Source organism: Saccopteryx leptura, chromosome 1, assembly GCF_036850995.1.
Source record: "Saccopteryx leptura isolate mSacLep1 chromosome 1, mSacLep1_pri_phased_curated, whole genome shotgun sequence".
Taxonomy (NCBI): domain Eukaryota; kingdom Metazoa; phylum Chordata; class Mammalia; order Chiroptera; family Emballonuridae; genus Saccopteryx; species Saccopteryx leptura.
In genome coordinates, this window is record NC_089503.1 from 294,034,009 (window position 1) to 294,057,467 (window position 23,459).

General features: G+C 45.0%; 1 long non-coding RNA gene across 1 annotated transcript in view; it reads right to left on the reverse strand.

Moving 5' to 3' along the window:
* The window catches only part of LOC136385419 (uncharacterized), a 70,988-nt gene that overhangs the window by 33,342 nt on the left and 14,187 nt on the right, over window positions 1-23,459 (reverse strand). Inside the window, exons 2-4 of the long non-coding RNA XR_010747821.1 lie at window positions 20,043-20,192; window positions 17,282-17,429; window positions 212-349 (exon numbers count right to left, since the gene is read on the reverse strand). This is a non-coding gene — a long non-coding RNA (uncharacterized lncRNA). The remainder of the gene's footprint in view (window positions 1-211; window positions 350-17,281; window positions 17,430-20,042; window positions 20,193-23,459) is intronic.

Consider the following 23,459-nt stretch of genomic DNA (forward strand, 5'->3'; position numbering starts at 1 on the left):
CCTATCCAGACAGCATGGCCTTATTTACTTACCTTAATGGCTTTTTAATATTATATCCTAATTTATTTCTATATATCTCCCATATTTTTCTATATTTCTATATACTTAATTACTATAACATTATATTACTGTAATAAGCAGTACAGGGGCAGGGGAGGTGGGGGTGGGAAACCAGCTTCACTGCTGGTTTAGACACGATAAGTTTGCTCACCGAGCACCAGGATGTTCTCTGATAGTCAGACCCATGGGCCCGTTCATTTTGGAGCAGATGGGGCTGAACAACTGTTGTGTTGGGTCCTGACTTGTTGTTTCAAGCATTGCCCTAGGCTGGTCGTCAACAATTTTTTTCCTGAAAGGGACAGATAGTTAATATTTCAATTTTTTGCATTATAGTGACTCAGCTGTCATTGTAGTGGAAAAGCAGCCATAGACGATACATAAATGGACCATGTGGCTATGTTCCAATACAACTTTATTTATAAAAACAGGCAGTGGGCCTGCAGGCCACAGCTGGCCAACCCCTGCCTTAGACACTTAAGTTTTTTTTCATCATTTTGCCTTCAAATAGATTTTTCATGTATCTCTTCAAATGGGCCTTTCCCTAGCTCTGGCTTCTGACAGAGAAACAGTCTGGACCTGGTGCAGTGTGCCAGGAATGAATGAGTCAGGAGAGTGCTCTCATTCCTGTAGATGCTTAGGGAAGGAGGCATGTGTAGATGATGAATCACTCCTAAGGGATATGGGCAGGAATTTCCAGTTCTGACTTCTTGAATTCAATATTTTCCTGAAAATATGCTAGGTTAAAGAAAGGTTTCCTGGCCCTGGCTGGTTGGCTCAGCGGTAGAGCGTCGGCCTAGCGTGCGGAGGACCCGGGTTTGATTCCCGGCCAGGGCACACGGGAGAGGCGCCCATTTGCTTCTCCACCCCTCCGCCGCGCTTTCCTCTCTGTCTCTCTCTTCCCCTCCCGCAGCCGAGGCTCCATTGGAGCAAGGATGGCCCGGGCGCTGGGGATGGCTCCTTGGCCTCTGCCCCAGGCGCTAGAGTGGCTCTGGTCGCAACATGGCGACGCCCAGGATGGGCAGAGCATCGCCCCCTGGTGGGCAGAGCATCGCCCCTGGTGGGCGTGCCGGGTGGATCCCGGTCGGGCGCATGCGGGAGTCTGTCTGACTGTCTCTCCCTGTTTCCAGCTTCAGAAAAATGAAAAAAAAAAACCAAAAAAACAAAACAAAACAAAACAAAAAACAAAAAAAAAAAGAAAGGTTTCCTTTTCATGCTGGAAACATGCCCTCGTCTAGTGAAATGAAGACTAAGCTTTGAAACCGTACAGACTTAAGTTTAAAACCCGCCACTTCCTGTGCGGCCTTGCCAAGCCAGTTTTCTCACCTGGAATGTGAAGGTAATACTCACCTCATGGGTAACAATAACTGTTATTATTACAAGGATCAACAAAATATGTTCATCCCTCTAAATTTTCCTCTCGTTTTTTTCCATGGCCTTCCTAAAGACTATTGGTTCTTAGTTTGTTCCCAATTTACAGGCTTTTCGTTTGGGTTCTCTTAATGCCCCCAGGCAAATCCAGCATAGACCCCAGACAATTAATATATTGATCAAGACTCTTTGATTGCCGGCAATAAAAACTGAATTCAGCCTGACCAGGCGGTGGCGCAGTGGATAGAGCGTCGAACTGGGATGCCGAGGACCCAGGTTCGAGACTCTGAGGTCATCAGCTTGAGAGCGGACTCATCTGGTTTGAGCAAAAGCTCACCAGCTTGGACCCAAGGTCATTGGCTCAAGCAAGGGATTACTCGGTCTGCTGAAGGCCCTCAGTCAAGGCACATATGAGAAAGCAATCAATGAACAACTAAGGTGTCGCAATGAGCAATGAAAAACTAATGATTGATGCTTCTCACCTCTCCGTTCCTGTCTGTCTATCCCTGTCTACCCCTCTCTCTGACTCTCTCTCTGTCTCTGTAAAAAAACAAAAACAAAACTGAATTCAAACTCATGTAAGGGGGGAAAAAGACAGGTGGGTGATTTGTAGGATACTGGCGTAGTCCTGAGAATCAAAGCCTAACAACTCAGCCTCAGGAAAACAGAACTAGGGAAGGTCAGGAATTTCAAAGCCTGAACTCAAATTTCCCTGTCTCTGTCTCTATCTTTTTTTATGTGGACTTGTACTTTTTAACTTCGAGGGAGGTGTCAGTTGAGAATGCTTGGTCACATCATGGCTTTATCACCTAAAAGGAAAGTTCTTTGCCTATTCTTCCCCTAGGTATTTTAAAACCCCATGAAAAGGTCCTGTGTATCCTGATTTGGATTACATACCTACTCAAGCTAAGCACTGTGGCTGTGGAGGTAAGGTCTTCTGATCTCTAAGCTTGCGTTAACCACCCACATACTATGCGTGGCTGCACCCACAGGACTACATGGCTGCAGTGGGGGAAGAGCCATTGCCTACAAAGAAGGGGAGTGTCCAGCCACCTATGACCTAACCTTGCCCAGAATGCTGGGGTTTTCCACTGAAGGCTGAAGGGGCCCAGGGCTGTTGGCCCCATCTACGACACTGTGGACGAGCCTAGGGTATTTCTTCCAAGAAGCAGGTAAACTGATCTTATTTGCACAAGGGCCACTTAACTATATCTTGCCTGAATAGTCAGGTTTTTTATTCTTCCCTCGAAGATCTCTGTTGTGGGTGTTGATAGTCCTATTTTCTGCTGCTTTGTTTAATATATAGTGTTTCCTTTATCCCTCCTACCTCAATGCCCCACTCATATTTCAGGCTGGGACCTACTCCTAATTTAGAGCTCTCTTTCCCCCTTTTGCCAACTTCTATTATGAATCTACCTTTGCCACCAAGCTTAGTGTATCCCAAGGTTCTCTTTACCATGCCACAGTTGCAGAGCTCCAGGGAAAAGCAACCTGGTCTCATCTCTCCAGGCAGAGGAGAACAGAAGCTCCATCTCCACACATGCTGCAGATGGCCTTTCCAGTCTACCTGAATCATTACCAGCTAGAAGCAGCGGTCATTGGGACTTGGACATGAGCTGCAAAGTATAGAATTGTGACAACAATTCCAGTGCCATGCGGACTTTTCCTGGAGGTGGACGTTTCCTGGACTCCTTCTCCTTGTGACAGCTCCTAACAGACTGAACTGAGGTTGGGTTGCATTTTCAGGGATCTGGAATGGTGTTGGTGCCAACTTGGACTTGGTGAACATGTTAAGGACACTACTCTTTTATGGATTGTTGTTGTATTGGCCAAGAGTTTGCTTAAAGGCTTTAGTCACTGTAAAAAAAAAAAAATAGAAGACTGGATAAAGAAGATGTGGCACATATACACTAGGGTATGCTACTCAACCATAAGAAATGATGATGTCGGATCATTTACAACAAAATGGTGGGATCTTGATAACATTATACAGTGTGAACTAAGTAAATCAGAAAAAAACAAGAACTGCATGATTCCATACATTGGTGGGACATAAAAACGAGACAAGAGACATGGACAAGAGTGTGGTGGTTACAGGGGAGGGGGGGAGGGAAGGAGGGAGAGGGAAAGGGGGAGGGGGAGGGGCACAAAGAAAACTAGATAGAAGGTGACAGAGGACAATCTGACTTTGGATGATGGGTCAAACATAATTGAAGGACAATATAACCTGGACATGTTTTCTTTGAATATATGTACCCTGATTTATTGATGTCACCCCATTAAAATTAATAAAAATTTATTTATAAAAAAAGAAGGGGAGTGATGTTCCCTGAAGATGGCAGAAAGGTGCAGTGGGCAGCCAAGTGCACACTATATTCACAAACAATGTCGGCTCTATCAATCATATCAGCATAACAATTTTTTTCCATGTGCCTGCCCCGATTACAATGCTAAGCTCTTTACAGTGAGCTACAGCAGTGGTCCTCAACTCCCGGGCCACGGACCGGTATCGGTCCGTGGGCCATTTGGTATCGGTCCGCAGAGAAAGAATAAATAACTTACATTGTTTCCGTTTTATTTATATTTAAGTCTGAACGATGTTTTATTTTTTAAAAATTCCTGATTCCCTCTGTTACATTTGTCTAAGACTCACTCTTGATGCTTGTCTCGGTCATGTGACACATTTATCCGTCCCACCCTAAAGGCCGGTCCGTGAAAATATTTTCTGACATTAAACCGGTCTGTGGCCCAGAAAAGGTTGGGGACCACTGAGCTACAGGATAAATGTGGCCATCACCTCCTGCCCTGTCGTTGGGGGATGTGGGGACAGTTGTGAGGGGAGAGGGCCATGAACAGGACATCTGGAATCAATTCAGTTTGAGGTATAACATAAGAACTCCACCTAATAGTTTTTCAAGTGATCAGGCCAGACCTGTAAAAATGTAAAAGTTTGACTCTAATACCATAAAAAATTTTTGAAAATTTCAGAAGGAAAGTCCTGTTCACTGTGTCTCCCACTTTGGACTCTCTTACTGTGTCCTTTCCCCTTTCTTGGCTTTCTCTAGTCTGCCTCCCTGATGATAAGCTTTGTAATAATTCTTTTGCATTGTATGTCACCTGGGGTGGCAGAGAGGTAGGTACACTACATATCAATTCACATGAAAGGAAGTAGCTAGCACTAGACAAAGAACAAAATTAACTTCCTCTTTGTGGTTATTATGTCTGGGAATGGACTAGACATGGGATGCGTACTAGACATGGGACTTAATTTCAAAGTACAAAACCCAGCTAATACTAACTTAGGCAAAAGGGAGAACCAGAGCCTAGAACTCTATGGAGAGTCTCCCGTTCCCCTTCCCTGCTTCCCTCCTTGTGTGTAGGCTTTCTGCCGGGGCTGGGGACCAGGCAGGCCGCAAACTTTCGTTTTCTTTTCCCTGCACTTTCATTTTTGTTTCACTGCATTTTCACCAATTGAGCCACTGGCTGCATGAGGGGAAAAGGGAGAGAAAAGGAAGAGGGACGGGGAAAGGAGATGGTCACGTCATTTTCATTTTTATTTCACTTCATTTCATGAGGTGCAATGGAGAGACAGACTCCCTCACATGCCGTAACCGGTATCTACTTGGCAACCCCTGTCTGGGGCCAATGCTTGAATCAACCGAGCTATCCTCAGCGCCTGAGGCCAAAGATTGGACTAACCAAGCCATCCTCAGTGCCTGGGACTGACGCTCGGACCAGTTGAGCCACTGGCTGCATGAAGAAAAGGGGGAGAAGGGGGAGGGAGGGAAGGGGAGAGGGGAGAGGGTCACTTCATTTTCATTTTGATTTCATTTCATTTTCTCAATTTTTCATTGCATTATCATTTTTGTCTCAGTGCACTTTCACTTTAATCTCACTGCACTTTCATTTTCAGTTCATTGCCCCTTCGGTTCAAGCCAGTCAGAGAAAGACAAGTACCGCATCATTTCACTCACATGTGGAATCTAATGAACAAAATAAACTAACAAACAAATAGAAACAGGCTCACAGATGTGAAGAACAGACCGATGGCTGTCAGAAGAGAAGGGTTTGGGAGCTGGGTGACAAAGGTGAGGGAATTAAGCAAAGAAAAAAATGTCATAGACACAACAGCATGTGGATCACGAGAAGGAAAGGAGGGTGGGGGGAGAAGAAGAGGGTAAAAGGGATATATGACAATGGAAGGAGACTTGACTTGGGGTGAACACACAATACAATACACAGATATGTATTGTAGCATTGTATGCCTGAAACCTATATAATTTTATTAACCAGTGTCACCCCAATAAATTCAATTTTAAAAAATTCAGGTCCTGGCAAGTCTGGGTCATACTCATGGGCGGATGGCCTCCTTAGTAAAGATCAGGCCCACTCTGGCTTCTTCCTTCCGCCTTATCTGCTCTACCCATCCTCCTCCGAGCTGGGCAGGCTCAAATGTCACTCTGAAAATAAGCAGCTCCGCTGGTGCCTGAAGCCAGGATGCTCAGCCCCAGGCAGAGCAGGTGGGTGACAGACACCTCTTACCTCCCGTCATCATGTCCCAGAGGCAGCTGCCAGTCTGGCCCAGGATGGAAGCTAGCCCTGTGTCCAAGCTAAGGCTAGCAGGTGATCTTGGGAATTGTATAAAACCAGGACTTCAAGCACAATTTGGCTAATCCAACTTTTAGGCAAGCTTGGTTTTAGGAAGCATATTATGTTTGCTTTGCAAATTTACTTTGGTCAGTGAATATTAGTTAATATTATTTTGGTTATAAATAACAAACACTCATTTTAGAAAAAAAAAGATTTTTTTTTGGAAAGTTAATCTCGGGGAATTCTAAAGAGAGTTGATAACTGGGGTTCAGAAAAGAGAATCATGACAGCTGGAGGCGAAAGCATCTCTCTGATGTTCGGCCCTAAGTGGGGCTCAGCTCCCACCCAAGGCCGTTGGGTCTCTACGTCTTAATCTCAAGAGAGAAGAGCTGGTAGGCCATGTGGAAGGAAAAACAGCCCCTCAGATGTCTGTGGTTTTTCTATTCAACCTAATCACAGCCCCAGTTGCTTCAAGATCTAGCATGTCCCCCCACCAACTTCCGTGGATCTGTAACACCAGGCTAATGCTGAGCAGTTTAGCTATGACTTTACCAAACTGGCTGTATGTGGTGGGTGAAACACAGGAAAGAAGAGGAGAGTTGCCGGGGCTGCAATACAATGCAGTGTGCAAATGGAGTTGTGCTAACTCCCTGCTCACACCACTGTCAACTTATCCAAACACCTTTCTCTCAGACCCAATAGTGAGCAAGTTCTTGCATGCTTTTTACGCCACACTCTGCAACCCCAGCCGATGCATGTGGAATGCCACTCTCCCCTTGCTTTGTGGAACAATTCTCCTGGTGGGCCGACTGCAGCCTGGAGAACCCAACAGCATCTAAGTGAACCCAACACCACCACCGGCCATGCCAAGGAGTGGACCTCCAGGCTGAGCACGGGTAATACAAGACTGTCCACCTCAATGAGGCTGTCAGGTGGCTATCGACCACAAATACCACCTATTCCTTGTCAGCCCAAGTTTGTCGTCTTGAGAGACCCTACATGGACTTAAAAATTCCCTGACCAGGCGGTGGCGCAGTGGATAGAGCGTCGGACTGGGATGCAGAGGACCCAGGTTCGAACCCCGAGGTACCAGCTTGAGCATGGGCTCATCTGGTTTGAGCAAAAAAGCCCACCAGCTTGAAACCAAGGTCACTAGCTCCAGCAAGGGGTTACTCGGTCTGCTGAAGACCCGCGGTCAAGGCATGTATGAGAAAGCAATCAATGAACAACTAAGGTGTTGTAACGTGCAATGAAAAACTAATGATTGATGCTTCTCATCTCTCTCCGTTCCTGTCTGTCTGTCCCTGTCTATCCCTCTCTCTGACTCACTCTCTGTCTCTGTAATAAATAAATAAATAAATACATACATAAATTAAAAAAAAATCCCTGCCTCAACTCGTGTTGTCACAGGGCCAAGGTCACAATTAGCTGCTCTCAATCCATGGACAATTGCCCTCTAAGGAAGAGGAGCAGATGGTGCAGCAGTGAAGAGCCTAGGGTCTAGGACCAGGCTGCTTGAGTTCAAATTCAAGGTTTCTATCTTTTTTTTTTTTTTGCGACAGAGACAGAGAAAGGGACAGATAAGGATGGACAGACCGGAAGGGAAAGAGATGAGAAACATCAAGTCTTCGTACCTTGACTCAGGGGGCTAAAGCAGAGCGAATGACCCCTTGCTCAAGCCAGTGACCTTGGACTCAAGCCAGTGACCATGGGGTCATGTTCATGATCCTACACTCAAGTCAGTGACCCTGCACTCAAGCTGGCGACCTTGGGGTTTTGAACCTGGGTCCTCTGCATCCCAGTCTGATGCTCTATACACTGCGCCACCTAGTTAAGACCAGGGTTTCTATCTTGTGAAACTGAATGGATGGTGGCTTTGCCACTGATGGTGCATGGCTTTGGACAACCTCTTCAAGCCTCAGTGTCCCTATCTATAAAATTGGGAATAACAATAGAAGAACTGGTGGGAGAAGTCGGTGAGGGTTTGTTAAAGCAGTTAGAACAGAGCCGAGCACAAAGTAAGTGTTTGATAGGGCTGAGGCAAAAATCAGCCATGGGGAGTGATCAGCCTCCTCCTCTGTCTGGAGAGATGTATATTTAAAGACTGCGCCCTGAGTTCCCTGGAAGATTGTCTGAGTAAAGAAAGGCCCTGGCAGGGCTGAGGCCCAGCCATGGGGGGGGAGGAGGGGAGTCAGGTGTGTGTGCGGGCGGGGTGGGGGGGGTGGGGGGGCCCAGCACTGAGCAGCATCTCCCAGGGCAGCCCTCAGTCCCTTCCAGAGGTCCACCTGAGCCCGGCATGCCTAGCACTTCCTGGGAAATGTCCCCAGATGGAACTATCTGGAACAGCTGAAGCATCCCAACATGTTCAGAAAAGAATTAAATCTTGGTCCTCAGCAACAGCTAGTCATAAACATGATTCTGCAACTAATAGATACTAATAAGCAGGCTACAGACACAGCTGCCCTGGTGGGATCCAGCTGGTTCGCACCAGTTTGGGAGAACCGATACCTAATTTTTTGTTGAGTTCGGTGAACCTGTTGCTAAAATGGCACTTGTGATCAGGGTTCTCTCTAAGGTGGGCACCTGGGCAGCCACCCAATGTGTAAATCACAAATTTACATTCCTCACTCTTTTTTAATGTTCATCTGCACAACAGTGTATTCTAAGCGCCTATGGTAATGTTCATTCTGTCCATAGGTGAAAAAAACTTGACAAAACTATGCTTGTAATATTTATTCATTAATTTCATAAAACTCATTATACCTTTGATGAAATACTACATTTTAATTTTCCTCGTGTTTGTTACTTTATAACGTAAAGAGGAAAAGTGCCAAACCACCAGGGGGTGACAAGCTGTCATTTGTTTCAGCTGTGTGTTGTGCCCCAAATTCCCCTGATATATTATGATTGCGCTGGTGTGCCCTGATCAAGAAGCAATATGGAGATATCTTAAATAACAGTTTTATTGTTTTTTGTCAGATGTTATTTAATATTTTTTCATTAATATTTTAAAACTCTTATAATCTAGTTTTGTGTGCCGCTTTTATTGTTCTTACTTAAGTATTAAATGTATGAAATAGTGTTTTTTTATACTGAAAATGGTCATTAGAGCAGAGAACCAGTTGTTAAGTTATTTGGATCGCACCACTGCCCAGCTTCGTGGATGCCTCAGCACCCTCCCGAACGTGTGTCGGCCACACAGCCCGTGTCCCACCTGCAGGTGAGGGCCCAGGGGGCTCGGCATGGGACCGAGGTGCTGCAGCATTTGCTCAGCTGGTGCTCATAAGCACCATGTCTTTCCAAAGCGACTGATGGCAAAGATTCCCCTCCACAGACACTCAGCTCCTGTCTTTCACCTGTATTCAGGGCCTCGGCCTCCAGGTCCCTATGATGTACCAACTGGCCCAGGTCAACCACGGTGAGCTCCTTCCCCCCCCTGGAAGCAGGAGGCACCTGGAGAGGAGGCCAGTGTCTGTTCCGCAAGGGGCAGGCTGAGTTTCCCTATGGTGGCCTCTGTGTGTAGAGTAAGGGAAGGTGGGGGTCCAGGAGAGGACCATGAGGAAGCAGAGGGGGGAGAGAAACCCCTTTCATGATTGACATTTCCTTGTGCACTTAGTAAATGGGCGAGTTGGGGCCAAACCCTCCCCTGGCAGGTATTCGTATACAATGAACATTGCTTCACTGTTTGGTGCTGAGAAGGAATGGAAGATTGAGAGTCATGCCTAAAAGGTTCTTGAGAGCATGCCTGCACCAAAGTGTCATGGTCCTGAGATACCACCATTGTGCCTGCCCACACTGCTGGACGGTCACTCATGCCAGCACGTGCCAGGCAGCCCCCATCCTGATGGATGGGTGTGTGGTATGGACACTTCAGTGGGGTCCCAGCAGGCAAGGGAGGAAGGGACCCTGCCACCCTGTCCCACACACCTCCACTTCTGCATTGCCAGGCTTAGCTCTCTCCAGCTTGTGGGACTAAAAGTGTTCCCATTCAGGAGAAAGCCAAAGCAACTTAAATCAGTGTTTTAGAAACTTTGGCATTCAGAAAGCTTGCTATTCCTCCTGCTTTGAGTCCATGCAGGGCATATTATGAGTGCTCAGTGAATTTATTCCTTTGTTTATTCAGCCAATAATTATTAGTAGAGGTCAAGTAAGATGGGAATGGAACATCTACTGAATAAGTAAATATACATTTACAATGTATTATATATAGTTCTTATTCCTAACACCTGCCCATTGCTGCTGTGACCCGTGCTGGATGAGCTGACTGTCAGCTGTGTGATGGCAGCAGGTGGGGATGTTCTTGCTCCTCCCAGCATGCACTGCGCGGTGGCTGGCACATAATAGAGGTTGAGTAAACAACCTCTATTGGACAGATGAAGTAAGAAGTATGACCCATGCCCTGTCTTCCCTACTGAGCCTAAGATTTTGCCTTAGTGGCCAGCCACCTCTGATGTACCCAACACTGGGGCCCAGGGCTTGCTGTCCTCCCAGGGGAGGGATCAGGTGGAGCTCCCTAGAGGCTGCCAGGTATCCCAGACTGCTGGGATTGCTCCACATTACTTGTCCTCCTTGCCCTTTCACTGGGTCTGGCCACTGCCTCTGCATTCACCAGCAATCTTTGCCATCTGTGTCTGCTGCTACCTGTCCCATCATGTACTTCTGAAAATGTGCTCTGCCCAGTGGGTTGGACTTGTCCTTGACCAGCCATTGCCTCTGCCCACAAGCTCCCAGCTGTCCAACTGGAGACCTGTTTGTTTATGTCACAGGATACAAATTATCTGCTCAAATCTGCCTGTTAGATTGTTGTGTTAGGCCTATGCAATATTTTTAAAATTGGAAAATGTCAGATGGCATTTGGGTTTATGGCTTTCTCTCAAATTTAGGAAGATCTGGCACAAGAGGCTGGGTCCCCACATGGCCATATTAGGCCAAGATTGTAGAGGCTCTCCCTTTAAGACAGGGTCTATGGTTTTCCCATGTGTCATAGTCCCCATCATGCCCAACCACTGCAGGCCCTGTTATTCAAGCCTTATAAGGGTATTTTCAAAATTCTAGGTCCTAGGATCAGAGAAGGTAATCATAGCACCTAATGGTTTTTGGCCTCAAACTGCTTCCTGAGAGTGAGGTGGACACCCTGTTAATAAAGTGTATTGTTTCTATCTAATAGAGCTGGTCCTTCCCAGGGTCTGGCATTGTTTGATTCCCCTGGCGACTGGGACAAATCTACTCCCCCATCCACTGAACTTCCAGGCCAGTTCCAGGACCCTGTGGGCCATCAGGTGGGGGTGCTGGAGGTGCCTGACGTGGGAAATGCAGGGGGTCTCCTCCTGGTGCTGCCACATGACAAAGACACTCCACTGAGCCACTCTGAGCATCACCTTACAGCAAGAATCATCCACATCTGGACCTCCAGCCTGAGGAGAACCCAGATGGAAGTGCTCCTGCCCAGGTAAGCATCTGCAGCATCGCCATAGGAGGCTCTGCAGCCTCTTGCGGTCAGCCAGGCCTGGATTAGAAAGCACGGGTGGTCTCACTCGAGGGTTTATCCTTAATCATTTGGTCAGCTTGTCGCATGTACCCCTACAGGGTAGGCCAAAGGGGCGTCACCCTAGGGTTTGGGTCCATTTCAGAGTCACTTCTGTCTAGCTCATGACACGGACTGGAAGGAATTAACTTCCTGGGGTCTTCTTGAGAAGAGTTACTACACCCCCACTGGGCCTTATGGGCCCCAGACCCCCATGCCAGCTCATGTCCCAGACAGCTGTCCAGATATGTAGAAAAGGGCAGTGCAGTCACAGTGGTAGAAGGTACCCCAAGCTATCACATACTAAGAGCATACAACTGTCACTTTTCCAAACCACATGGGGGCAAGATAGCTTATGTAATTGAACAAATACAGGTATCATTCTAATCAGAAGGCAAATTAAGCCACAAAATGTTAAGACTTTAATTCTCTGGGCTGAAGGTTTCTTTCTCTCACCTCTTAGTAGATAGAAGTGAGCCTTTCTTTAAGAAAACCCAATAGATATTGATAAAAACACAGATTGTTAAAAAGTTAAATGATTGTGCTAGTTTTTTTTTTATATTTCTCTGAAGTTGGAAATGGGGAGGCAGTCAGACAGACTCCCACATGCGCCGGACCGGGATCCACCCGGCACGCCCACCAGGGGGCGATGCTCTGCCCATCTGGGGCTTCGCTCTGCTGCAATCAGAGCCATTCTAGCGCCTGAAGCAGAGGCCACAGAGCCATCCTCAGCGCCCAGGCAAACGCTGCTCCAATGGAGCCTTGGCTGCGGGAGGGGAAGAGAGAGACAGAGAGGAAGGAGAGGGGGAGGGGTGGAGAAGCAGATGGGCGCTTCTCCTGTGTGCCCTGGCCGGGAATCGAACCTGGGACTCCTACACACCAGGCCGACACTCTACCACTGAGCCAACCGGCCAGGGCCGATTGTGCTAGATTTTGCAAAACCTATTTGTAAAACTTATTACTTTGCAAAAGATTGCCCGTTGAATTTGTGTAAATGAAGAGTGTCTCCAGTACATTTTGAAATGAGGGTAAACGTATAGTGAATTTGGGTCAGCATTAAGTGAAGACTCATTTCCAGTGCGTGGATTCTTCCCACTCCTTCCCACTGGCCGCCTGGGCCCCCTCTCCTGACCAGGCTCTCAGTTGGGCTGGGCCCAGGCCTTGGCGGTGCTCCCTCCAGGAGTCTGAAATAAGTCCAGGCACTGGAATAAAAACACCCAAAGAGAGACCCAGTAAGTAAGGGCCAAGGTATAAAGTGGCATCTGGCACAGCCAGGGCAGAAGGTGAACTTAACTCTAAGATAAAGCCTATCTCCCCAAACCAAATATTTGGACCTCAAATCAAAGCACAAACACTGGATATTTCAACAGCTCTCTCTGGACTGCAGCAGACGCAATGCTAATCTTTCTGTTACGTTTGAGAAGAGCTCAGTGAAAGAAGAGGAGCTTTCAATGTTAAAAGTAGAGATTAAAGGCAACCTGGTGCAGAAATTTGCCATAATCATTTTGGATTTCGGAGGCAGATGGCTGACCTCATCCTGGAACAGTTGATGTAAGTAAGGAAGAGGCCCCAGGGAAATGCCCAGCTCTACTGAGAACTCTCAGCTGTCGCAGATTCTGCCTTTAGAACCTGTGAATCTTAAGGGATAACCCTGAAGAGCACTGGAGGACAGGGAAGGGACGGGGAGCAGAGATCACAGGAACACAAGCTGAAGAGCACTGGAGGACAGGGAAGGGACGGGGAGCAGAGATCACAGTAACACAAGCTGAAGAGCACTGGAGGACAGGGAAGGGACGGGGAGCAGAGATCACAGGAACACAAGCTGAAGAGCACTGGAGGACAGGGAAGGGACGGGGAGCAGAGATCACAGTAACACAAGCTGAAGAGCACTGGAGGACAGGGAAGGGACGGGGAGCAGAGATCACAGGAACACAAGCTGAAGAGCACTGGAGGACAGGGAAGGGACGGGGAGCAGAGATCACAGGAACACAAGCTGAAGAGCACTGGAGGACAGGGAAGGGACGGGGAGCAGAGATCACAGGAACACAAGCTGTAGTTAACATGATCTCATTCTGACAACTTTTTAAAAAAATCTTGAGATTATCAAGGCTGCTGTCCAAGAAGGACAGAAGGTTTTAGAGAAATGAGGCTAATTCATGGACAAAACTCAGCAAGTTAAAAAAAAGTTTAAAATTCTTTAAGGAATAAGTAGAGAAAGAATTAAAACTATTTTAGGTCTAGATTTGGGTACAAACCTTTGGACCATGGTGACACAAAATCAGCATTTGGGCAAGAATTTACCTCTAGTTCCACAAATCATTTATTCATCATTTAGTGTGATCTGCTCCAGAGTCTATAGTCAGCCTGTGGTTTTTAGTTAGCAAGAGCAAAAACTTCTGCACACCGTGGGCAACAGTGCAAAAATTGTGTGGCAATAAAGTGTGCCTTTGGGTTAAACATTACCAAAGGGGCCTTAGTGAATTCTCAATGAATTATGATGTCTAGCTTCCTAAGTAATCTTTTTTTTTTTTTCTTTTAACAGAGACAGAGCGAGAGTCAGAGAGAGGAATAGATAGAGATAGACAGACAAGAACGCAGAGAGATGAGAAGCATCGATCATCAGTTTTTTGTTGAGGCACTTTAGTTGTTCATTGATTGCTTTCTCATATGTGCCTTGACCGTGGGGCTATAGCAGATCGAGTAACCCCTTGCTTGAGCCAGCGACCTTGGGTCCAAGCTGGTGAGCTTTGCTCAAGCTGGTGACCTTGGGGTCTCGAACCTGGGCCCTCTGCATCCCAGTCCGATGCTTTATCCACTGCACCACCACCAGGTCAGGCCCAAAGTAACCTTTTATTTATAAAAAATAAAATAAAATGTATAGAGACTATTAATCTTCATTAGGGGCATCACATACCAAAGAATAGTCAAGGAAACTGACAATAGTATTTCTGGTTTGTTTTTTGTTTTTTGACAGAGACAGAGAGAGTCAGAGAGAGGGACAGACAGACAGGAAGGGGGAGAGATGAGAAGCATCAATTCCTCACTGTGGCATCTTAGTTGTTCATTGATTGATTGTTCATTGATTGCTTTCTCATATGTGCATTGACCCTGGGGCTACAGCAGAGCAAGTGACCCCTTGCTCAAGCCAGCAACCTTGGGGTCATGTCTATGATTCCACACTCAAGCCAGTGAGCCTGCGCTCAAGCTGGTGAGATCGCGTTCAAGCCAGTGACCTCGGGGTTTCGAACCTGGATCCTCTGCATCCTAGTCTGCCGCTCTATCCACTGCACCACCAGGCCTGACAGTATTAATAAGGGTCATTAATATCCATAATGAAGTAATGCCCCATAAGAAAGAGTAATGCCTGACCAGGCGGTGGCGCAGTATATAGAGTGTTGGACTGGAATGCGGAAGGACCCAGGTTCGAGACTCCGAGGTCGCCAGCTTGAGCATGGGCTCATCTGGCTTGAGCAAAAAGCTCCCCAGCTTGGACCCAAGGTCGTTGGCTTGAGCAAGGGGTTACTCAGTCTGCTGAAGGCCCGCGGTCAAGGCACAAATGAGAAAGCAATCAAGGAACAACTAAAGTGTCGCAACGAAAAACTGATGATTGATGCTTCTCATCTCTCTCCGTTCCCATCTGTCTGTCCCTATCTATCCCCCTCTCTATAAATAAAAAATAAAAAATAAATAAAATAAAGAGTAATAATGTCAAATATATCATTGTTTCATGAATAAAACACTTAGTTATTTGTTCAACATAGCAGGAAGCTAAGCATGAGCAATTTTTTCTAGTATTATAAGTCATATGTGTATTTGTAAGACCCACCAGATCTCAAAGATCCAGAATGAGTCTGCCCTTCCTTCAAGGAGCTGCTGCTAATCATTGTGATATATGGCTTGTGCTTTACTAAGGAAGTTTTCTTTCTCTTTTTTAAAAAGTGAGATATAATTCATATACCATAAAATTTATTCTTCTAAAATGTACAATTCAGAGATTTTTTAGCATATCGTCAGTTACATAGCCATCACCACTATTTAACTGAAGAACATTTTTCATTACTTCAAAAAAAAACTCCATACCCAATAGCAGTCACCCACATCACCCCTCCCCCACAGCCCTAGGCAACAACTAAGCTACTTCCTGTCTTTATGGACTTGTCAATTCTGGACATTTCAGATAAATAAAATGATAGTATATGTGGGCTTTTGTGTCTGGCTTCTTTCACTTAACAGTGTTTTTTTGTTTTTTGTTTTGTTTTTTCTGAAGCTGGAAACGGGGAGAGACAGTCAGACAGACTCCCGCATGCGCCCGACCGGGATCCACCCGGCACGCCCACCTGGCCAGCGCCGGGCCATCTTTGCTCCAATGGAGCCTAGCTGGGGGAGGGGAAGAGAGAGACAGAGACAGACTCTGCTCTTCTCAGGGGTGGAGAAGCAAATGGGCGCTTCTCCTGTGTGCCCTGGCCGGGAATCGAACCCGGGACTTCTGCACGCCAGGCCGACGCTCTACCACTGAGCCAACCAGCCAGGGCCCACTTACAGTGTTTTTAAGGTTCATCCCTACTATAGCATATATCAGTGTTTCTTTTTTTTTTTTTTTTTTTTTTTTTTTGTATTTTTCCAAAGTGAGAAGGGGGGGTGGCACACAGCCACACTCCTGCATGCTTCAGACCCGGATTCACCCACTATGCCTACCAGAGTTGCTCCACTACAGCCAGAGGCACTCTAATTCCTGAGGCAGAGGCCATGGAGCCATCCTCAGCGCCCGGGTCAACTTTTGCTCCCATGGAGCCTTGGCTGTGGGAGGGGAAGAGAGAGATAGAGAGAAAGGAGAGAGGAAAGAGTGAAGAAGCAGATTGTCGCTTCTCCTGTGAGCCCTGACTGGGAATTGAACCCGGGACTTCCACACACGGGGCCAACGCTCTAGCAGTGAGCCAACTGGCCTGGGCAGTGCTTCTTTCTTTTTATGGCTGCATAAAATTCCACTGTATGGATATGCTACATATTGTTTATCCCTTCCTCAGTTTATAGACATTTAGGTGCCAAGATACTTTTGGCTTGTTTCCACTTTTTGGCTTCTACAACCAGTCATGTGCACATTTTTTTTGTAGATATAAATTTCAATCATCTTGGGTATATACCTAGGAATGGACTTACAGGGTCAAGTGTTAACTCTACATTTTTCATTTTGAGGAACCACCAGACAGTTCTCTACAGTTCCAACCAACAATGTATGAAAGTTCCAGTTTTTTCATATCCATGTCCACACTTGTTATTGCCCACCTTTTTTTTTTAAGTCCCTCTTCATGTTTAATGGTACAGAGTTTCAGTTTAGCATGCTAAAAGATTCTGAAGTGAACACTGATGATGGTTAGGCAACAATGTGAGTGCTCTTAATGCCACTGAATTACACACTTAAAATGGTTAAAATGGTAAAATTTATGTTGTATATATTTTACAATTTTTTTTAAAAGTCCTTTATGGAGAGAAGGGAGGTAGGCAGAGAATAAAGACTACCTCCTCAAATTATGTATTAAAAAGTAGGGACATTGCCTGGCCTGTGGTGACGCAGTGGATAAAGCATCGCCCTGGAACGCTGAGGTTGCCAGTTTGAAACCCTGGGCTTGCCTGGTCAAGGCACATATGGGAGTTGAGGCTTCCTGCTCCTCCCCCTTTTCTCTCTCTCCTCTCTAAAACTGAATAAATTAAAAAAAGAAGTAGGGATATTAAAAAGCTTACCTTCAGGAACTGTATAGTTATTTTTAGTTATGTTAATTAGGATCCATTCACCTGCGCTGCCCTCCTGCAAGTGTTCCTCTGTACTCTGGCTTCCTCCTCAGGCTGGAGACAACAGCAGCCTGTCTGACCTCCTAACTGTGTGTAACAGCTGTAGAAAGACAAAGCCACATCATTTTTTATTGTAGCCATCCCACTTGGTGTGAAACGGTATTTCAATGTGACTTCCATTTGTGTTTTCCTAATAACTAATGATGTCAAGCATCTTTGCATGCATTTGTTAGCCATTTATATATCTCTTTTGGGGAAATATCTATTTCAATCCTTTCTCTACTTTTAAGTTGGTTATTTGTCTTTTTATTGTTGAGTTGTAATAGTTCTTTTTTTTTTAATTTTTTTAAATTCATTTTAGAGAGGAGAGGGAGAGACAGAGAGAGAGAAGGGGGGGAGGAGCTGGAAGCATCAACTCCCATATGTGCCTTGACCAGGCAAGCCCAGGGTTTCGAACCGGCGACCTTAGCATTTCCAGGTCGACTCTTTATCCACTGCGCCACCACAGGTCAGGCCGAGTTGTAATAGTTCTTTATATGTTCTGGATACTAGTTCTTTATCAGATGTGTAATTTGTAAACGTTTTCTCCCATTCCATAGCCTGTCTTTCCACTTTCCTAATGGTGTCTTTTGAAGCACAAAAGTTTTTAATTTTAACAAAGTTAGATTAATCTATTTTTTGTGTTTTTTAATGTAATATCTTTTTTTATATATTTTAAATTTTTTTTCTTTATTGATTTTTTTTTTTACAGATACAGAGAAAGAGTCAGAGAGAGGGATAGGTAGGGACAGACAGACAGAAATGGAGAGACATGAGAAGCATCAATCATCAGTTTTTCATTGTGGCACTTTAGTTGTTCATTGATTGCTTTCTCATATGTGCCTTGACCATGGGGCTACAGCAAACCGAGTAACCCCTTGCTTGAGCCAGCGACCTTGGGTCCAAGCTGGTGAGCTTTGCTCAAACCAGATGAGCCCATGCTTAAGCTGGCGACCTCAGGGTTTCGAACCTGGGTCCTCCACATCCCAGTCCAACGCTCTATCCACTGCGCCACTGCCCAGTCAGGCTAATGTAATATCTAAAAAAAGTCATTGCTTAAACCAAGGTCACAAAGATCTATGTCTTTGTTTTTTATAAAAGTTTTAGCTCTTATTTTAGGTTTTTGATCCATTTTGAATTAGTTTTTGTACATGGTGTGAGGTAAAGGTCCAACTTCAATTTTGCATATGGCTATCCACTTGTCTCAGTGTCATTTATGGATAAATCCCACAGAATTGTCTTGGTACACTTGTCAGAATCAATTGACCATAAATGTATGGGTTTATTTCTGGACTTTAAATTCTATTCAATAGGCATAAATGTTTACACTTTTGCCAGTACCATGCAGCCTTGATTACATGAGATATAAAACTGAGACTCATGGACATAGATAAGAGTGAAGTGGTTAACAGGGGGAAGGGAATGTGAGAGGGGTGGGAGTAGGGTTTAAAAAGGAACAAATAATGTGACAGAAAATGATTTGACTTTGGGTGATGAGCATAAAACATAGTCAATAGTTCAAATGCTATAGAAATGTTTACCTGAAACCTATGTACTCTTATTGATCAATGTCACTGTGTTAAAATTAATTCTCTAAGTAAAATTTAAAAATTAAAAAACAAATGAGGAAACTGAGGACAAAAGAGGCAAAGTAACTTCTCCCAGGTCCTTCAGCCAGTGAGAGGCTGAGCTAGGGTTCAAATCCCAGCCCTGGGTTCTCAAGTTCATGCTCTTAACCACTATGCTTTAGTATTAAGGGTCTTCAAAAGATGTGTTTTAAGTATTTAAGAAATTAGATGATCTAAATTTCTTTTTTTTTTATATATAGAAATGTCAGCATTGACTTGGAGAAAGCATGTTCCTTTATTGGAGACTATTCTCAGGATCCAAAACATTCATTTATGAGTAACTCTGATACTTTTGTTTAAAATATTTGTCATGCCTGACCAGGCGGTGGCACAGTGGATAGAGCGTCGAACTGGGATGCCGAGGACATGGGTTCGAGACCCTGAGGTCGCCAGCTTGAGCACGGGCTCATCTGGTTTGAGCAAAAGCTCACCAGCTTGGATCCAAGGTCACTGGCTCGAGCAAGGGGTTGCTCGGTCTACTGAAGGCCCGTAGTCAAGGCACATCTGAGAAAACAATCAATGAACAACTAAGGTGTCACAATGCACAATGAAAAACTAATGACTGATGCTTCTCATCTCTCTCTGTCCCTGTCTATCCCTCTCTCTGACTCTCTGTCTCTGTAAAATATATATATATATAGGTCACTTTGTTTCATATGGCAGTGAAGACCTTTGATATTTGATGGTCTTGTCCAGTATTTTTACTCTCCAACAAATCCTGCATGGTTTGTAGAAAAAGACCATGTAAATTCCATTTTAAACTTTTTTATTTTCAAAGAAAAATAATGTCAGCAGTCCTTCTAAAGGTGCTTCAACAGTAAAATTTAAACACCTTGCCTTTGCAGAAATAGTGCAAAGTTGATGTGTTCATTCTTCTTGCTCTCAGGACTTACTAGGAAAACCAAAGCTTGAACTTGCTTTCCTTCCCAGCTGTGTGTTGAAGGTACATGCTGCATATAGCACACATAAACATATGTCTTATCAGTTATAAATATATTGAATGAGACACTCTATTAGTTGTCAGTCGACAAATTTGCTGCACCTACTATATGTGAGATGCCACGTGGGATGAGAGGTGGCAAAACACAGACGGCCAGCTCTGCACTCAGACAGCCTGGATTTGAGTTGAGCTCCCCTGCGCATTTATTGTTGTCTTGGGCAAGTTTCTTTCATTCTTTAAGCCTCAGTTTTTTCATCTGTAAAGTGAAGATGATAATAACATAGTTATGTGAACATGAAATTAAAAAACTCACGTAAAATACTTTTCTCAGTGCCAAGCACATGGTAAGCCCTCAGTAATATTATTATTAGGAAATAAAAAATTAAAAGGGATAGCCTTTCTTCTCTAGTACCTTATGATATAAATAACAGTAACAGAGAGCAAAATGTTCTATACATCAGAAGTTTAGAACAAAGTGTAAATGGGGCTTTAATAATCAAAGGTCAAAAAACAGCTGCAGAATTGGGGGTAACAATTGATTTGGACTTGGAGGAAAGGACAGTAATTCAAAGGCAATAAAAATATTAAGACACCTGAAAAGAACAGCAGGTGCAAAGGTATAGAGGTGAGAGAGTCCTGTGTGGTTGGATTATGCACTGGGTAGGGTTTATGGGAAGGAGCAGTGAAAGATACAGCCGGACATGAGCCTAGGGAACCCCGACATCCAAGTTGGGGGGTTGGAGGCTACATGCTGCACATAAAAGTATACTGAACAAGAATTTCAAGTGAAAGTTGATGGTTTGTTTTTGTTTTCTAGATTTAGGATCCAAAATCATTTCAACTTAAAAAACATCTTAAATTCTTGGGGAGTCACTGATCCTTTCGATCCACTCAAAGATAACTTGAAAGGAATTTCAGGAAACAACAGTTCTTCCAAGATTTCTGGCATTGTGTTTGTAGAAAGTTTTATCATATTTTGATAAGGGTTCTTATTATTTCTACAGAGTTTTCAGTGGTGTTCAAAGTTAGTGTTAATGTTATTTATAAGAATAAAGTGCTTTGCATTATATAAGATTGCGTTGTTTCTTTTTTTTTTTTCAGAGACAGAGCGAGAGTCAGAAAGAGGAATAGATAGGGACAGACAGACAGAAACAGAGAGAGATGAGAAGCATCAATCATCAGTTTTTCGTTGCAACACCTTAGTTGTTCACTGATTGCTTTCTCATATGTGCCTTGACCATGGGCCTTCAGCAGACCGAGTAACTCCTTGTTCAAGTCAGCAACCTTGGGTCCAAGCTGGCGAGCTTTTTCCTCACACCAGATGAGCCCGCACTCAAGCTGGCGTCCTTGGGGTCTCGAACCTGGGTCTTCTGCATCCCAGTCCATTGCTCTATCCACTACACCACTGCCTGGTCAGGCACTTTGTTTCTTATAACAGTCTAATTTGCTTTAGACTTTCTGAAAGAGGGGTGTTTCTTGGGACTTCTATGTACTGTTGTCAGAGACTACCTTCTGGATGAGGTCAGTAACCATAGGACACAGTACAACTCACTCTCCCTCTGCCCATCATGACCAGGGACATGCCAGAGACATTGGTGCAACAGCGCAGTGCTTTTTCTGACCTCCTGCTGTCACAGCAGCCTCACTGTCACCCTGTCTCTCCCTCCTTCCCTGTACCTATTCTGTCCTTTTCTAATGAGCTAAGCTTGAAACTTTCCCCTGTCCACCCAACTACCTTTCTTCAGATATCGCATGCACCTGTAACATTGTCTTAAAATGGTCTCCTTCTCAGAGTCTATATTAAATTTCTTTGTCCATAGTAGACATGATACCATTAACCAAGAGGAGCTCTGACAGGAGACCTACACCAAGTAATACAGGAGAGTAGAATGCCAGAGCTTTGTGTTCCAGAGTACTCTCGGGAGACCATTAGCTAAACAATTGCCAAGTCCAAAGGCCCAGGTTCATTTCTACTCTAGATAGTAGTACATCATCTGTATGAAGCTAATGCTACAGAGGCATTTTCATTGGCCTTGACATTTACTTGCCTGTTGAACTTGAGAGTCTCTGTTTTGAATGCTAGAACCTCATCATGCACAGAAGTTTTCTAATTCTTTCCTCAATTTCTTTCAAAAGCAATTCCAGAAAATATGGGAATTTGGTCTACAGACCAGTCTTGGGCTATAGATGTGAATGGACAGACTAACTGGAAAAGTTACTTATCAAATATAACACAAGAGGGACTAGAGTGTTTAAAATCTACCAACTCTGTATTCATTTTTTTTTTTTTTTGGTATTCATTTCTTAAACATGCAAAGAGATAGCAAAGCAATAATCAAGTGGATGGTTGTAGTGCCTCAGACAATGCTTGGCCCACAGTGGATGCTCAACAGAAATTTTGTTGAATGGCTAAACCAGAAATTTTCCTTAGTGACACAGGCATAATCTGACACTGTATAAGAAGACTTGGGCCTGACCAGGTAGGTGGTGGCACAGTGGATAGAGTATCGGACTGGACACGGAAGACCCAGGTTCGAACTCTGAGGTCACTGGCTTGAGCACAGGCTCATGCAGCTTGAGCACAGGCTCACCAGCTTGAGTGCAGGTTTGCTGGCTTGAGCCTGGGATCATAGGCATGACCCCATGGTCTCTGGCTTGAGTGCAAAGGTCACTGCTTGAAGCTCAAGGTCGTTGGCTTGAGCAAGGGGTCACTCGCTCTGCTGGAGCTCCCTCCCCCAAGTCAAGGCACATATGAGAAAGCAATCAATTAACAACTAAGGAGCTGCAACGAAGAATTGATGCTTTTAGTCTCTCTCCCTTCTTGTCTGTCTGTCCCTATCTGTCCCTCTCCCTGACTTTCTCTCTGTTTCTGTCAAAAAAAAAAAAAGAGAGAGAGAGAGAGAGAGAGATTAGGAGCATGGAAGGAGGAAAGGATGAGGAACTTGAGCGCACTCTGACTTCAATATCGTGCCAAATCTAACCACAGTGTCTTCTTGCAACCCTGGAGCTCAGCCATGGCATCTTTGTTGTTGGTGGCAATACCATTTTTCTTTAGATTATTGTAGCTCAAATCTTCGGGGCTATTCTTGACCTTTTCTTTCATACTACGACATGTACTTAATCACTATGACTTACTGACCGTTCCTTCATAGTTCTTAAATATCTCTCTGCCTTTATGTCCTAGAAGTACATCTTTATTATTATTTTTTTATATATATTTTTCTGAAGCTGGAAACGGGGAGAGACAGTCAGACAGACTCCCACATGCGCCTGACTGGGATCCACCCGGCACGCCCACCAGGGGCTATGCTCTGCCCACCAGGGGGCGATGCTCTGCCCCTCCAGGGCGTCGCTCTGCCATGACCAGAGCCACTCTAGCGCCTGGGGCAGAGGCCAAGGAGCCATCCCCAGCGCCCAGGCCATCTTTGCTCCAATGGAGCCTTGGCTGCGGGAGGGGAAGAGAGAGACAGAGAGGAAGGAGGGGGTGGGGGTGGAGAAGCAAATGGGCACTTCTCCTATGTGC